This window comes from Octopus sinensis, linkage group LG4 (assembly GCF_006345805.1).
Source record: "Octopus sinensis linkage group LG4, ASM634580v1, whole genome shotgun sequence".
Lineage (NCBI taxonomy): Eukaryota > Metazoa > Mollusca > Cephalopoda > Octopoda > Octopodidae > Octopus > Octopus sinensis.
In genome coordinates, this window is record NC_043000.1 from 91,674,376 (window position 1) to 91,693,442 (window position 19,067).

Sequence of the window (19,067 nt, forward strand, 5' to 3'; positions counted from 1 at the left end):
ACACATACATACATATACATACATACATACATACATACACACATACATGCATACATACATACATATATATGTATAAAAATACAAAATGGGACAGGAACGCAAAACATTCAAATAGACGATGCAAAAAACGGACGGGTCATTCGAAGCCTTTAATCTTCAGTCAAGAACCGGATCATCCTCGCAATTTCGGCTGATTAATCTTGAGATTGCTCCGATCTGGCCAGCCCCAAGGAAAAACTAAGCTACGAGCATTAGATTTCCTGGAAGAAGGATCGAATGTATATGAAACAAGGACAGAAAAACGGACGATGTTACACGAATATAAATACAAAAAACAAAAAGTAATACGAATATAAATACAAATACAATAATAATAATAATAACAGGACAAAAACAACAGACGTCTTTCGACTTAGACATTCAACTTAACTGGCGTATTTGAATATAATATATATATATATATATATTATATATATATATATATATATGTGTGTGTGTGGTGTGTGTTGTGTACATCTATATCTAGCTATCTGTCTATCTATCTATCTATCTCTCTCTATCTACTATCTATCTATCTATCTATCTATCTATTATCTATCTATCTATCTATCTATCTATCTATCTAACTAATTGTGTATATATATATGTTATATATATTACATATATTATATATATGATTCAATCCATCTATCCATATTTACACACATACATACACATACACACATACAGACACACACACATACAGACACACACACACACACACACACACATATATACATATGATGGATGAGTGAGAAGAAGCAATATGAAATATATATACTCGTACACTTACATATCTACACAAATGCATAATGCTTCTATAGATGTATCTATACATGTCTATGGATGCATACGGGCATATATACATACAGGCATACATGCATACATGCGTAACCATATTGCTCCAAAATCATAAACTTATACAAACCAACATATATACATATATTTATACATACATGCACACATGCATATATTCGTTGCCACATGCATACGCACGCGCACACTCAAACACACACTCACATATACATAAGCATACATGCACACATACGTACAAAGATATACTCTTACATAAACCCAAACATAATACAGGCCGTTTGAACTCGACAGTTGAAATGGTTGGAAATAGAGTTTTGAAAAGAACAAGTATTTCAAACAATACTGTTCTATGCAATAATATAAACAAAAAACAACAGGCAAACAAACACACAAAAAAGAAAAAGGTAAAGAAAAAGATCAAAGAAAATGAGTTTTGTCAAAAGTTTTGCAACTCTTCCTTCTTCAACTTCACTTAATCTTTTTTGTGTCTGTATGTATTTATGCATATCTTTGTATATATATATATAAATATATATATATATATGTGTGTGTCTATGTATATATATATATATATATATATATATATATGTATGTATGTATGTATGTATGTATGTATGTATGTATGTATGTATGTATGTATGTATGTATGTATGTATGCATGTATGCATGTAGGTACATGTATATATGCATATACACACATATACATGTATATTTATGCACCTATATATGTATGCATGTGTGTGGTATTGGTTTGATTCAGGTCTTCACTCGTGTTAAAGAGAAGAAATTCATCCCCTCTGTGTTACTATTATTGGAATGTTGTAGCTATGTGTTATGTAATTCAATTATATATTCATGACACATGCTACACGTGCATGTAAATGCGTTGACATCAGACACACATGTGTGCCTAAACACACATATACATCTATACATCGATATGTGTATGTCTGTACATCAATAATTGTATTCGCGTATGTGTCCAAGAGTTTAGGTATTCATATACATACACATATATGCATTCATATACATATGCATTGTTTTATGTATTATATATATATATATATATGTATATATATATATAATATTATATTATATCATATATATTTGTATATTGTATTTTATGCATACATCGTCATACATATTTGTATATATGTATATATAGGCATACGTATATGCTTATATTTACAAATGAACATATATATATATATATTTATATATTATATATATATAATATATAACTACATATATATATGTATATATATGTGTATATATATGTAAGTATATATGTGTAGATGTAAATACATTTACATTTGTCTATACTTATGTATATATATATGTATACGTATATATAAATATGTATATACATACATAGAATTATTATTTCTTTTTGTTTATTGTTCGTTGATTTTCATAGCCGTCATTTTTTATTGTTATTGCTGTTACTCTTGATGATATTAACGTTCATGTTGTTGTTCTTGTGAAAATACTTGTCATTATTGAAATAAAGCATAAATATTTACCTCCATTGTATTTCTTTTACAATATGTAAACTATCTGCTGTTTCTAAATCTGTTTCTACTTTCAAAGTTACCCAACAATACATACAATAATCTGATATTCATACGCACACACAAACACACATACCCCCCCCCCCACATACACACATTTGCAAACACACACAAACATAGATAAATGCATATGTGTATATATATATACATATATATATAAATAATAATATATATATATATATAAATAATAATATATTATATATATATGTGTGTGTGTGTGTGTGTGTGTGTGTGTGTGTGTGTGTGTGTGTATACATATATGCAAATAGTCTGGTGGCAGGCTGAAGGCCTAAATTATTTCTGCTCCTGACAAAAATTCATGGTCATATTTTTTTACGTATGCTCAGGATTTGAGCTCAAACCTGTCTGAGTTCCACTTTATTTTTCATTTTTCTGATATTTATTAAACAAACTATTAAAGCAGTGGTTCCCAACATTTTCACTGTGGTTCCCAACAGTGGTTGTCAACCCTTTTATTTAAATGAGTTTTCCCAGGACCTTTTTAAATATACTTATCCTTATCTATATACATAAATGTGTAATGGTGTCTGTCTGTGTGTGTGTTTGGGGTTACTCTAACTCTTACCGCACAGTTCAACTGATTTTAAGGATTTCTGGCTTATACGTAGATCATATGTCCTGAAATTCAAATAAGGCCGGAATTTTTCGAAAACTCAATAATGCTCAGTTGGCATCGAATTTTGTGAGCTCAATCGGGCGTTTGAATGGAAATTCCCATAATGATATTATTTTTCCTGCAGCATTTGCAGTTTTTCACGTGTAAAATTTCAACAAAATCAATAGAATAGTCTCTAAGGAAATGCTTATTTACATTGGTGTCCTCTGCACTACTGAACACGACACCGTCGGCAGCAAAACTCCGCTCCGTCAACAAAACTCCGTCGCCTGCTCTGACCATCTTTCCTTCGCCTGCCACACATCTATTCATCCTGCAACAGCCTGCTGAACCAGATATAACATCTTAATGGGTAATAGTTGGAACGGGGAACGTAGAAGATTTCAAGGCAACGTCAGAAGTGGGCTTAACTTCAACACGGAAAACACGAGCAACGCCGGGTCCAAGCTATTATACACACACACACACAACACACACCAACATATATATATATATATATATTATATATATATATTATATATATATATATGAAAGTTTGAATTTAGTTCCTGAACCCCCAGTGCTACCTTTCTGGACCACCAGGCATTCGTAGATCCCAAGTCGGGCAACACTTTACTAGGGTAGGGGATAAACTAAAGTGGGAGACTGTAAGTTATCACTCTAGCTGCAAGAAATAACATCCTAATGAATTTAGCTATATATATAAACATACTCACACACACATAGTATACATACATATATAGAAATGTATATATATGCACATATCTGAAATTGTAGATGACCCTACTACATGGTAAAAATGCAAATGGGGACAATGTATTGCCATTGTAATAACCAATAACGGCGGGTTAGTAAAAATGTAGCAACAACGAAAGTGGTGCTTTACCATTGTTACGGCTTATAGGCTAATACAGACAGATACACAATACACGCACAAGCATTATCTAATACAGAAGTCACTGATGTTGATAGTGTCGATAAATATGTAGATTAAATCAAAATTGATGGTGTGCCCAGTTTCGCCTACGGTTGAATCGTTCTTTTCTTGTCCTACAGTCGTGAACAAGAGCAAAAATTTAATGTTAAAGACAGTTGATTACATTGAATCCGTCATACATGACGGATATTTTGACTTAAGAATCCTATAGGATGAAAAGACTCCTGGAACTGGTCACAGCCTCTGACTGGAATCTTTAAAATATAACACTGTTCGTATGGCAATCAGCATGACATGTTCTACGTAAACGTTCGTTTTTAAGCCGAAGAGTTCTGACGATGCGCCTTTATGCCTAAAATATATAAAAGTTACTTAACTTCCAATTTTCGCATTGTTAGAAGCTCTCATCTTCATTATTTGTTCTTCAGTATCAAACTGCTTCAAGTGAACTACTGCGGTCTTTTTACAAAAGATGCATACACGCATACACGCACATACCTGGTCCGATCAATAAGTATCCGAACTGTTGCCATAGTAACGAAGCTGAAGCATGCAGAGTAAAGCCGCTAGACACAGATTGACCTCGAACTCTGCTGTGCATACCCACAAAGGTTTACCGTTCTATCTCACTTCCGCTATTTACAACAGTGCTTGGAAGGAACGTGTGTAGCGTGTAATCGTTGCATTGACAATCAGAGAGTAAGTTGAGCCTAGAATCTGCATCAAATTTTGCCAGAAATTTGGCGATACCTGATAAAGGGCCTGCGCAATATTTTCAAAAGGTTTTCATCGTTCTCGATACAATCAAGGAGATATTGTGCAACTGAAACCCAAGTCTCTTTTTGGTCAGCTGAAGGCAGTTTTGGCATAAACTTAGCAAACACGCGTCTCATACCTAAATCTTCAGTGATAATGGATTGAACTGAACCGTAACTAATCTGCACATCCTTTGATAACTCACGCATTATGATCCAACGATTTCCTCTCACAGCTGCACGCACATCTGCCATGTTTTTCTCAGTTCTACTGGTTGCGGGTCTCCCAGAACGTTCGTCAATATCGACATTTTTTCAGCTATCATGGAAACGTCTGACTCACTCATACACTTGTGTGCGGATCTTACACTCCTCTCCATACACTTTCTGCAAATTTGCGTAGGTCTCTGAGGAAGCATCGCCATGACAACTTTCTCTGTCATGGTCAATGCGACAATCACATGCTACACACCTTCCTTCCAAGCACTGCTGTAAAGAGCGAATATGCTGTAGAACGTTAAAACTTAATGCGCATGCACAACGGAGTTCAAGGTCACTCTTTGCGAAGCTGCTTCACTCTGTGTGCTTTAGCTTTGTTACTATGGCAACAGTCTGGATACTTATTGATTAGACCTCGTATATGCATACACGTATATACGTATAACCATTGTTCCTGCAATTCGGATTCAGACACCTTTATCTACATTATAGCATATAAGTTACCGCGATCACTACAGCCACTTTGTCTGTGATATTGCAACGGAATTTGTGCGTAGCCATTCCTGCCCCACAGCTTAATCCTACGGTCAATAACAAGAGATTGTATTAAAGCGGAGAGAAACAGAGTAAATTTAACGTGATGCCCCCTTATAACATCACCTAATGAGACACTTCTACACCGAGGGATGCATCACAACCAGTTGTCTAATATCCCACCAGCAAAGGATAGATGCCAGATGTTTCGAAACGATCGTTGTGAGAAATAAATTTTCTCGTAAATTCCATTTTCCGTCTGAATCATTTTATATACCCAACGAACACTGAGGCAGTGGACGTGCTTCATCGGCTAATTACTAGCTAATACCCAAAACTTAAATAAATATGTGTATGTGTTGGTGTGTGTGTATATATATGTATGTATGCTTCTATGTACATACACACACACACACACACACATATATATATATATATATGCGTGTGTGTGTGTATGTATGTGCATATGTTTGTTCCCCCTCCAACATTGTATGACAACCGATGCTGGTGTGTTTACGTCCCCGTAAAATAGCGATTCAGCAAAAGCGACCGATCGAATAAGTACTAGACTTACAAAGAATAAGTCCTGGGGTCGTTTTGCTCGACTAAACGCAGTGCTCCAGCCACAGTTAAATGACTGAAACAAATAGTGTAAAGTGGATTATCTAAATTTTGTACGACTCTTACTTCATCTTTTATTCCCCTCTCATTTTTCTTCTTTTCTCTCTCTCCCTCTCTCACATTTCTTGGCCCTGTCTTTCTTTAACTCCCACCATTTCCCGCTCGTTTATCTCCCTTGCACCTTTCCCTTTGTCTCCGATTTTTTTGTAATCCTCCAATCCCGCTATCCCCTACCCATCACTCCTCCTTCCAGGTGACCGGTGTCCCGCCAGCCATGATCTTTCTTTCTTTGCCTGACTGCCGACAGTCAACTCGTCTTGCGTTCATCTCCTATGTTCCCGCCTTTAGGCTTCTACTTCATACACACCAGCTCAATTTGAATCGTTCTCAGTCGAAAGACGCCTGTTGTTATTTCTTGTTGTATTCGTAATTGTGTACCATGCTCTCCGTTTTTTCTTTGTTTGTTTCTTTACGGTCTTTATTGCCGTACACATTCGCTAGCGTTTTTACAAAGGGGTCTAATGCTCTTAGCTTAGACGTTTTGGGGGACAACCAGATCGAGCCAACTCGAAATGGTCGTGACTTCTGGCACTTGACTGATGAAAGAAAGCCTAGAAAGAACCGTCTTTTTTTGCCTGTCCTTCTAATTGTTGTTTCTCTTGTTCGCCTTTGTGTCGTCTATCTGTTCGAACGATTTAATGCCCTCTATTGCGTTTTTGTTCCATATATATATATATATATATATATATATAATATATATATATATATTATGAGAAATTTGCTTCCCAACCACCTGGTTCTAGGTTCAGTCCCACTGTATGGCACCTTGGGCAAGCGTCTTCTACTATAGTTTCGAGCCGACCAAATCCTAGTGAGTGTATTTGGTAGACGGAAACTGAAAGAAGCCCGTCGTGTATATATATATGTGTGTGTGTGTGCGCGTGTGTGTCTGTGTGCGTGAGTGTGTAAATGTGTGTCTTTGTTTGTCCCCCCAACCATCGCTTGACTACCGATGTTGGTGTGTTTCCATCCCCGTAACTTAGCGGTTCTGCAAAAGATATGATAGAATACGTACTAGGCTTACAAAGAATAAGTCCGGGTGTTGATTTGTTCGACTAAAGGTGGTGCTCCAGTAAAGGAATATAAACAAATAAAAATACTAATATTATAAAAGAACAAAAAAGTGAAAGCGTAGAAAAACAACACTGTGGAAGAGAAAAAGAAAGAGAAAGAATGAATAGGGAAAACTTGATAAAAAAGAGAGCAAGGGGAATCTGATATTAACTTGAGAGGGTAGAAGAGATGTAAAGAGTGGTATAACAATCACTCATAGTCAAATTCCCATCAGATTCCTCCCGAATAGATGCTCGTGAGAACTAACTGACCTCCTGTGTTGTTTATTTTTTCTATGCTTCATTATTAAAAATTTGCCTCTACGATTACGATGTATATGAAAGACTAGCTATTTTGACCGATGCTTCGCTCGGGTTTTGGTGGTGGTGTTGTTTTGTGCGTGTTGTCTCCTTTTCCCTTTCTTCTTTTGTTCGTCTTTTTTACCGTTCCCATATTCCTCACCATGGCAACCATACGGTAGCCCCGAGCGACTTGCAACCCTCCTTACACCACTTCCCACCCCAGTGTAAATTTTGACGCCAATCCGACCCCATCTACAGCCCCTTAAACCGTTCCCATCCAAAAATGGGACAACCAAGAAATCAAACAACTTTTTCGCATTTCAGCTCTATAGATATTGATTTAAGACCTAAGGGATTTAAATACGACTTATTTATTTGAGTACCCAACATCACCAGCAAAGTAAGAAAGCACAAGCTCACCAACAGATTCAAAGTTGTTTTGTAAACAATCAACTAATCTTGAAAAGTACGTTCAGCTTCAGACCAAACCATCGCTCAACATACAGATATTCTATTTAAACTTTCTCATAACACACAACTTAACTGGACATAATCTCGGGAAAATGCATCAAATTTTCAGAACCTTGCTTAACAAAGGCGTCGTGTGCAACGGAGTTTCGTACAGCGGACTCTAGGGTGGACATTCATCCAAGACAATATACAAGAAACTGCAAAGGACTTTCAGACCTCTTAAAAATTAGCTTACTTTACAGAGTGGTGATGCAGAAGAGATGAATAAAAGAATAAGCCAAAAACAGAGGATATAATGTATCACATTTTTTGCAGTGCTTATGAAACCAAATTAAAAGTGATTTTAATAATACTTATCTGTTGTCATCGCATATATTAATATATGCATATGCAATTACATTTCATATCTTATAAAAGCCATATTGAAATATATAAACTGTATTTCGGCGATACTTACTAGATTAGATAGCTAGATAACAGTATAAGTAAAAATTAAACGGATTTAAGACAGACAATTAAAGTTCGGTGAGATAGATGCATAATTAGAAAAATATTTCAAGCTAATATAGAAAATAGATTAATATAGAAATCAATGTAAAACACCCTGTCTTGAAATGGTCGCTGGACTAAAAGTTAGCGGTCTCTACCGTTTCTGTGAAGATAATGAAATTAAAGATAAATCAGTTGCTTAAAATCGAATTTAAAATATTTTGCTAAAAACTGAGTTTTATGTATGAATTATGAAAGTTCAGAGCAATGAATTAGCTGTGAGGTAAATGAAATTATTAAAGGTTAATGACATTCGTAGTTAGTACATCCAAATACACACACGTATATGCACATGCACTCAAATATAAATACATGTGCGTATGCACTTGCATATGCACATGCATATGTATATATAATATGTGCATACGTGCATGTATATATGTATGTTATATATATATGTATATAACATCCATGCATACGTACTAAAGCACACACATGTATATACATAGAGATATATAGATATGACAAATACATACATATATACAGGCATACATATATACATACATTCATACATACAAACATACAGAGTGAAAGAGAGGTCGAATGATACATACATATATATATATATATGCACACGCTTATGTACATATAATATACTTACACAGATACACATGCACAAACAAATTTAAGATAACATAGAGAAACATGCAACCTGGAATATATAGATGCATTAATATGCATTCAAACAGACGAACATCTTATTTACACACAAAACGAAGATGTTTGTTTGGATAAAGATAAATAAATCTACACGTATAGAAATACAAAAAAAAAATACAATATTTGAAAAATATGATTACAAAAAATATATGTATTTATATTGATACAAATACAAAAAAGCTCATACAAATGATGCAGAGGTACACTAGTTCTCAAACACACACACACACACACACACACACGCACACACACACACACACATATATATATATATATGCATGTATGTATTTTTATATGTCTATATATATATATATATATTGTATACATATATGTATATATGTGTGATATATGTGTATATGATGCATGGATAAATGCATATGTATACATATCTTTATAGATATATTTTATAGTAAATTTGTATAAAAAACAATCACATACATATATGTATATATATATATATGTGTGTGTGTATTTATATATATAAATGTTATATATATTTATGCATATACATGTGTGTACATATGCGTATATGCATGTATGTATATATATATATTATATATATATATATAGGGATATATATGTATATATATATATATATATATATAGTATAATACACACATACAAATACCTATACGTATATATATATATATATATATATATATATATATATAGGGATATATATGTATATATATATATATATATATATACATATATATATATGTATGTGTGTGTGTGTGTGTGTGTGTGTGTGTGTGTATAAAGAGAAAGGAAAGATAAAATACAGCCAGAATGGATGTGGATATAAATGTTTTGGAATTTATGATGATAGATGATGAACAAATGTAGAAAGCAAAATTTTGCGTTGGAAAGTATCGAGAAAAATGGATGGGAGCTAAAAGAAATGTCACATGAAAATATTGTTTTTAACGTCTGTGTAGAGTAAATAAGACGATTTTAAATACTAGAAAGTTTTAAATGTCCATTCCTGGTAATGAGGAATGCATTCGATGTGTGTGTCAATAAGTTCTTTTATTTATTTATTCATTTATTTGTCTATTTTATCTATCTTTTTAACAAATAGTATTTTATCACTCTCAGGAGTGCATATGTTAGACATTTTTTTAATATATTACTAGTGTAGGATTTGGTCAATAAGGGTATATTTATTTCAAGTTATACTGGTTGTTTTGGATTTTTCAGTCCAATAAAAATCTGAATAATGATGCGTGGTTATTTCTATTTTCTTTACAGAAAGTCTTCATATGCTGGTAGACCTTAAGTTAAAGGGAGTTGCCATGATTCCCACCTATGTTTTAATGAGGTATTTCAATTGTTAGCTGGTAGTGAATGTTTTACTTGAAGTTTGGATTTGATTTCTAAAGGTCGATTGTTAGTGTTGAGGCAATTACATGAAATTTTGTTAATGTTCTGTGAAAGAGAATTCAGCATGTGTTGGTTAGAAACAGAAGTACTTTGTAAGGAATTTAAAATTTTGAAATATAAGTTAAAATCTTATTTTCGCTCAATATCGTATTGTACATGCTGAGATCGTGTATTCTAGAACCTTGATACTAACGCCTTGTAAACTGTTCAATTTCGATCTCTGAAAATTCTGGTTCCCAGGCATTGAGATTAGTATTCTATATTAATAGTAAGTACCAGTTGAACACTGGGTCGATATAATCGACTTACACTTCTTTCAAAAATGTTGGCCTTGTACCAAAATTTGAAATGAACATTATTAGTGGTAGGGATGCGCAACCAAGAGGCCCCGGAATCGCTGCCAGTGAATGGCAGCTTAAGCAAATGTTGTTTCCGATATCCTCAGGTATGCTATACCTTCCGAGTGAATCTAGGTAGACAGTGGCAACACAGAAACCCAGAGAGTAGATGTACTCATAACTCAAACGGTACAGCTTTATGGTGCACTGTCATGCTGTTTCTACCAGAGATTTACGTTTCGAGCATACGTGTCTTTGGAATATTCAACGACTAACGAGGGGCTGCTGAAAGTTCCTGGCTTTAAGAGTATCGCGAAAGTCATGGTTGGAGGCGATAACTTTTAAGTTCTTTTACAGGGCTTAGAAAAACTGAAGGACGGTTGCAATAAGTGGGTGAAACTGAGAAGGGGATATGTCATATTTAACCGATGCCCTGGTATTTGCTTTTGTCCAAAGCTTGGAACTTTTCAGCATTCCGTCGTATAAGTTAATTCAGAAGCAGGTTGTTCAGTTGATCAAACGACTGAATCCTCATCATTGAACGGTGGATGCCCTCCACCAATACTCTTATTATTGACCTGCTTTTGTAATTTACAGTACTGTATATTGCCATACATCGTATTAAATTATCGGTTGGCAGTATTATTCAAGTACAAAATATTTCATATCTACATTATCTCTACTGTAAGGTCGATCTGTACCAGAGCTGATGTGTTTTCCATCCTTTCGGGATTGATAAAATAAGTACCGCTTGAGCATTAGTGGGGATGTGACCAACCTCTACCCCAGATCTGCTAGTGTTGTGCCAAAATTTGAAACTATTATTGTGCAAGGTATAAGTCTGCAAAAAATCAGTAAGCAAGTCTGTTGGTCACGGGAATTTTAGTTCCTGCATGCAAAATAGTGTGGATTACATGTACAACATGTTCCAGGAAATTTAGCTTTGGCAATTCTTGCATCTTATGCTCCTTCTTGCAATGCTAGGTGTCAGTTGATGTGTGAACAAGTACCACTTTACTTGCTTATGTATGCGTATGTAAATGTGCGTGTGTGAATGATTGAGTGAGTGAGTGTGTATGTATGACCGTAATACAGAACAACCATAACTTAAAATCATCATTGCTATCCTTTCTGTTCTTCACTACCCCTTCCTTACTATTTTTTGTTTGCTCTTTTCTTTCTTGAAATATTTCATCTTTCTTTTTCTATCTTCTGTCTATGCCAATATTTGGTAGGTAAAGTGTGTGTTGACTTTGGTATATCAGTTGTTCACCCACGCTACGCTTCGCTCCCGTATCTCCTTCCACCAGTTCATCCATCTGCCAACTGCTGGCTTGCGTCAAACTAATTAGTTTGCATGTATTTTTGGATGTGTGCATGTCTGTGTGTGATTGTATTCGTGTGTCAGTGCGTGATTGTCCATATGTGTGTGCATGAATATGCGTGCATGTAATGCTGAGAGCGGCAACCTCACTTTTTGTTTGTCTTTCTTCATACTAAAACTAAAGCAGACGCGCACTCACACACACTTTCTCTCTCTCTCCCTCTCTCTCTCTCTCTCTCTCTCTCTCTCTCTCTCTCTCTCTCTCTCTCTCTCTCTTTCTCTCACGCACACACACACATATGCATGTATATGTGCATGCATTTTGCAAAGCTTCTATTCCTTCAGACTCTTGTCCACTGCTAATCCCGATCACAAAACCTCGATTCAGAGTTCGATCATTTTGTATGTTCCTGTCTGTCCAGTATTATGGTAAGGTACCTTTACCAACCGTCCAGTTCCTTTTATCTGAAAGACTAAACTCAAGCCAGAAAACCCCTAGTGTAACAGGCTATTCATTCAACTTAAATGCATTACTACATTATACTATGCGATAGAACACATTTTCACTCGTTCGTTGTAACTAACGGATATAGCAATATATATATATATATATATATATATATATATAGGTGAAGAAGTGGCTGTGTGGTAAGAAGCATGTTTCCAAACCACATGGTTCCGGGTTCAGTCCCACCGCGTGGCAACTTGGGCAAGTGTCTACTTCTGTAGCCTCGGGCTGGCCAAGGCCTTGTGAATGGATTTGATGGACGGAAACTGAAAGAAGCCTGTCGTATATATATATATATATATATATATATATGCACACACACACACTCACACACATAAACACACACACACATATCATAATCCTTTCTACTATAGGCACAAAGCCTGAAATTTTGGAAGCGGGGACTATCGATTACATCGTTCTCAGTGCTTAACTTATCGACCCCGAAAGAATGAAAGGTAAAGTCGACCCCGGCGGTATTTGAACTCAGAACGTGAACTCAGACGAAATAGCAGTAGTAATTTCGCCCGTCGTGCTAACGACTGTCAGCTCGCCGCCTCATAATAACAGGTCATAATAATGATATATGTTCCCCGATTTAAAGCGACATTGACTGAAAAATGATGACCTAACCCTAACCCTAATCAGAATCAAACTCATATACGTACAGCACTCTCACAGCCGCTTGTCTTCCTCTATCTCACTCTCTCTCACTCCTCCTCATCTCTCTCACAGCCAGGCGACTACTTCCTTCCGCCTGCGGCCTCCTAACAGTGAACACACGTTCTTCTTGCGCTCTTAAGAATCTTTCCTCGTCTAGGCCAAAAAGGCCCTCATTGTTTGTTTTCTTGTTTGTTTTTATTTTTTATTTCTTGTACTCTATTTTTTGTAATTGTATTTTTATTTTGTATTTTATTTTGTAATTTTATTTGTATCATTTTTACGTCCTGTTTTTGTCACATTTTATTCTTTCCTTGTTTTTACCCCTCTTCGAAGTAATTTTATTTAATTCTTTCGCAGGAAGGGTTAGTTCGACGAGTCGTGTTCTGTCCTCACCTTCGAAACACGCTGGAGTTGAACTAGGGACAGCTGATGAAGGGGAATTTTCCTTGTGTAGTTTGTCTTGTACTCTGTTTTTTCGTTGTTAAAAAGGTCCGTTTCCATGTTTGTTTTTACGTTTTCGTTTCTCGTTGAGTTCTACGTCTATTTGTGGTGTCCTGTACTCACGTATATATATTTATATATGCATGTATATATACATGTAGATGTAGGTACGTACATATATGTATGTATATATGCATATATTTTATTTATTACACTATTGTATGACTGAGCGCCCTCGCGTCGATTCGATTCGTTTCGTTTCGTTTCGTTTCGTTTCCTCCAAGTAAGTTTATATATATATATATATATATATATATATATATATTACTCAAAGAAATTCCAATATTGATTTTCACGTTTTATTTACAATCTTATAATATAATATAATTAGATAATATAATATAATGAAATGATAGAATATTAAATTTACAACTGTTGTAAATTGTAAAGCATAACTATCATAACTACTACATGAACCTGAAGATTGCCTAGTATAATTCATGAAAGTACTAGATAAATCAGAAAGGACATTTAATATTCTATCATTTCATTATATTATATTTACTTATACTATATTATTATAAGATTGTAAATAAAACGTGAAAATCAGACAAGGTTAAAATTTGTTCGAGTAATATACTCTTCTATGCACAATCATACACACCAGTGTGTGTGTGTGTATATATATATATATATATATATATATATATATATATATATATTATATATATATAATATATATATATATATATATATATATATTTATTATTTATTTATTTATATATATAGATATATTATGTGTGTGTGTGTGTAATTTTATTCGCAGAAAATATAGTTTTTCACAATTTTAGTTTGTGCAACGAATAAAAACAATGAAACAATCGAACATATATATATATTGTATTAATTGTGTCCTTAGATATTCAAAATTATATATAAAATAACTGCATCAAATGCTGACTCCTTTGCCCTCTTATGAACCTCCAATAGGTGTCTATAAGGATTTAGCTTTATCATTACAAATCTTTTATCTTTCATGCTACATTCATAAACCGCATTGTTCCTTCGAACTTGCTCTAAGTTCAAAATTCATAAAGAGTTTTAGAAAAGATCACTGTTGTGAAAAACATCGATTGTGGGAGAGATACATTTGCTCTGGTGTATTTTTCAATTGCACAAATTGAAAAGCAAATATTGTTTGCACTTCGTAGGTTTACAGAATATGTCCGTCCCTATTTGGTTGCTGCTTTCTTTTATTAGGATGTCTAAAGATGGGAAATGGCCTTAAGTCTAGAAAGTCTAAAGATGGGAGATGACTTTGAGTCTAAAAAGTTAGTCAGACGACGATTTTCCTACACTGAACCAACTATTATTGGTCTTAATTTAAGATAATTTGGATATAGGACCTTAATATTTGGATATAGGACCTTAATATCTTATTTTGCATAGTTCACCTTTTTTATTTTCACTATTGTAAAGTTTTGGCATGTCATAGAAAAGGCTAAATTTACACTCAATGTCGCATTCTTTTGTCGGTGAGTCCTTTTTGTCATAAGTTTATTTATATTGTAAGGGGTCACATTATTTTTGTTGATTGTGTATTCATGCCCCAGTAACCTAATGGGTCGACAAAAGACCTATAGAATAAGTACTAGACTTTAAAAAAGTAAATAAAGGCGCAGGCGTGGCTCAGTTGTAAGATGTCTGCTTCCCAATCACATGGTTCCATGTTCTGTCCTATTGTGTGGCACCGTGGTCAAGTGTCTTTTACTATAATCTCGGGCCGACCACAGTCATGAGAGTGGATTTCGTGGACGGAAATTGTAAAAAGCCCGTCGTATATATATATATATATATATATATATATACACACACATTATTTCTCTCCTTCTTTTCTCTGTGTTCCTTTCTGTAGAAGAGCGTAGGCTCGAAACGTAAAAGACTTTTTCCTATTCCTGAGCGTTATACTAATACATCTGTTTGTTTTGTACACCACTTGTCTTCGTCTTTTGCTTTTTTCGTAAGCTCTCCCTATATATATATATAATATATATATATATATATATATATATGCCCGTGTCTGTGTCCACTACCACCGCTTGGAAACTATTGTTGGTTTGTTAACATCCACGTAGCTTAGCAGTTCCACAAGAGAGACCGATAGAAAAATACCAGGCTTGATAAAAAGTACTAAAGTCGATTTGTTCGACTAAACACTCCTCAAGTCGGTACCCCAGCATTGGCTGCAGTCTAACGACGGAAACGAGTGCAATGGATAAAATATAAGTTATTCGTTGTATAATCTAGTCGTAAATAAGACGGAGTAGTCACGGCTGGAATACCTTTGATATTAGAACAGCACAATCTGAATTGACGATGGTCTAAATAACAACAGCAACAGCAACAACAACAATGATAGTAACCACAATTTCCCAACAGTTTTAAACCCGGAAAACATCATGTATGTTTGTTTATATGTCATTCCAAGCACAGTCCACTCAACTCTGTTGCATATCTTTGCGGCTTTCCACAAGTGAACTTATTTTTCCTTTTCTCTAAAACGTACTCGGCTTTTATATTCGCTTGGTAAAACACTGATGACATCTCTAAGGAATATTTTCCCCCTGATCAAAATTAACCAAAGCGAATTTCATTGGTTAATGCAATCCTAATTCCCAACCAAACCAACAACACGTGTATATTTCAAGCTGCATTCTACCAGAAGAAACTAATTAAAAACTGCATCTAAATGGATAATCACATGAACGTAAAAGATTGTCCTCTGGTTTTCTATTTTACTTTATCATTGTTCTAATGATCAGATTTGGTAAGGTAGTGGGGGTGCGTGAGGGTTATCTTATGCGCTAGTACATATATGTATGCATACATACATACATACATACATACATACATATATACATACATATACATATATATATATATATATATATATATATATATATATATATATATATATATAATATATATATATATGTGTATGTATATATGTATATATGTATATATATATGTATATATGTATAATATATATATATATACACACACACACACACATATATATATATACTCGCCTCCCTCACTCTCTCTCTCTCCCTCCATCTCTGTATCTATCTATCTATCTATCTATCTATCTATCTATCTATCTATCTATCTATCTATCTATCTATCTATATATATATATATATATATATATATATATACACATCCATCTATATACGATTGTACGTACAATGACACATGCATACACACATATTGATCGATACACACATACAAGTGAATGACTATATGCATTTATATATATATTACATATATGCATTTATATATACATATATATATATATATATATATATGTATATATACACATATTTATCTATATATCCCAGAGTGTGTGTTATTGTTTTTTTGTTTTTCTTTTTTTGTCTACGTCGCTTTTTCAACGTGTTTCCTTATTGCTTTTGGGGTGACATAATTTGCACCGATATTTTGCTGGATTAGGTAATAACATTATATTAATGAAAGTATTAGTATCGCGTATGGCCGGTGGGAAGGTAAAGCTGGCACAAAAACCAGTAGAAAGATGACTTTAGGCACATATTAATGGAAATCACTTCAAAAGGACTTGAAAGTACTACAGTGGCTACTGATTTCTTCATATAATGGGAAACGAATTCATATTAACGAGATGAAACAAATTTATAAATATGACAGATTTTGCCAACTACGTGTTTCACATCATATAACGAACTTTTGCTCTTTATATATATGTATATGCGTGTGCAGGAATGCACATCTGTGAAGACATATGTGTATGTATGCGCATGGATGCGTCAGTGCGTTCGTGTTTTTGCGTATATGTGGTGTTTTGTATATGTGGTTTTATGTATATGTGTGTAGCAGTGTCTATATGATGATACCTGGAAGTTATATCTTTATACTAGGAAGTAAATACCAGATAATTATTCTTGAGTTTCTTTTTGTATACATACATACATATATACATGCATACATACATATGCCGGTGTGTTGTGAGTGTGTTTCTACTGTCAAAATCAATCTTTTTCGTATGTGTGCGTGTGAATGCGTATATACGCCTGTGTGCGGGAACCTGTTGCGAATGGGTGTGGGTGTGTAATTGTTCACAGTAGTATTTAAAGGAGATCAGTACGAGATTGTTATCATCCAGTGATATACTGTTTACACACACACACACATATATATACATATATATTTATATATATATATATATATATATTAAGTATGTATATATATATATATATATACATACACACACGCACACATATATATGTACACATATTTATATGCGTATATATATGTATATGTTTATATATATACATGCATATATATAAATACGTACATGTATGAATATTTGTAGATACACACACACACACACGTGTGTGTTAACCTTTAAATAAGAAAATCATGGTGTAACATAAATATTAGTTTCCACTGGGTACCCGAATAGATGAGGAGAAAATACCATAGAACAACATAAATTGAATGGATGTTACCCAAATAAGAGACAACTGATATTTTTTTACCCATTAAAAGTAGACAAACTACACTCACCGTATACTATACTGCAAGAATTAAATGCACCCTAGTTACAGAATGTATAATACTTGATAAAAGTATGCATCATATAGAACAATGAAATTATGTTTAAAATAGAATATTACGCTGGAATGGTAAACCCACTTATCGACACGAAGTTACAAACTCGTAATCCATGAAATGTACTTTGCAAAATTATGCCATAATGAAAATGCTTATGCTGACAAGGAAGTTTTGCATATGATGAGGAAAACTCTTACATAGGACATATCAGAACAACGCTTTTTCGTCGGTTGACCAAGCGTTTTATAAGGGGTTGTTGTAAGTCCTTGGAAATAGTAAACGAAATACAATAAGTAAAACATTAGATGATAGATAGCACTGTAAGTCTACAAGGGAATTTTATATATAGGCGCAGGAGTGGCTGTATGGTAAGTAGCTAGCTTACCAACCACATGGTTACAGGTTCAGTTCCACTGCGTGGCACTTTGGGAAAGTGTCTTCTACTATAGCCTCAGGCCGGCTAAAGCCTTGTGAGTGGATTTGGTAGTCGGAAACTGAAAGAAGCCCGTCGTATATATGTATATATGTATGTG

At 34.2% G+C, this 19,067-nt stretch overlaps 1 long non-coding RNA gene across 1 annotated transcript in view; it reads right to left on the minus strand.

Annotated features, from left to right (window-relative positions):
* Positions 1-3,419, minus strand: part of LOC118763256 — a 17,752-nt gene extending 14,333 nt beyond the window's left edge. The window contains exon 1 of the long non-coding RNA XR_004999006.1: positions 3,289-3,419. This is a non-coding gene — a long non-coding RNA (uncharacterized LOC118763256). The remainder of the gene's footprint in view (positions 1-3,288) is intronic.
* Positions 3,420-19,067: the final 15,648 nt, after the last annotated feature.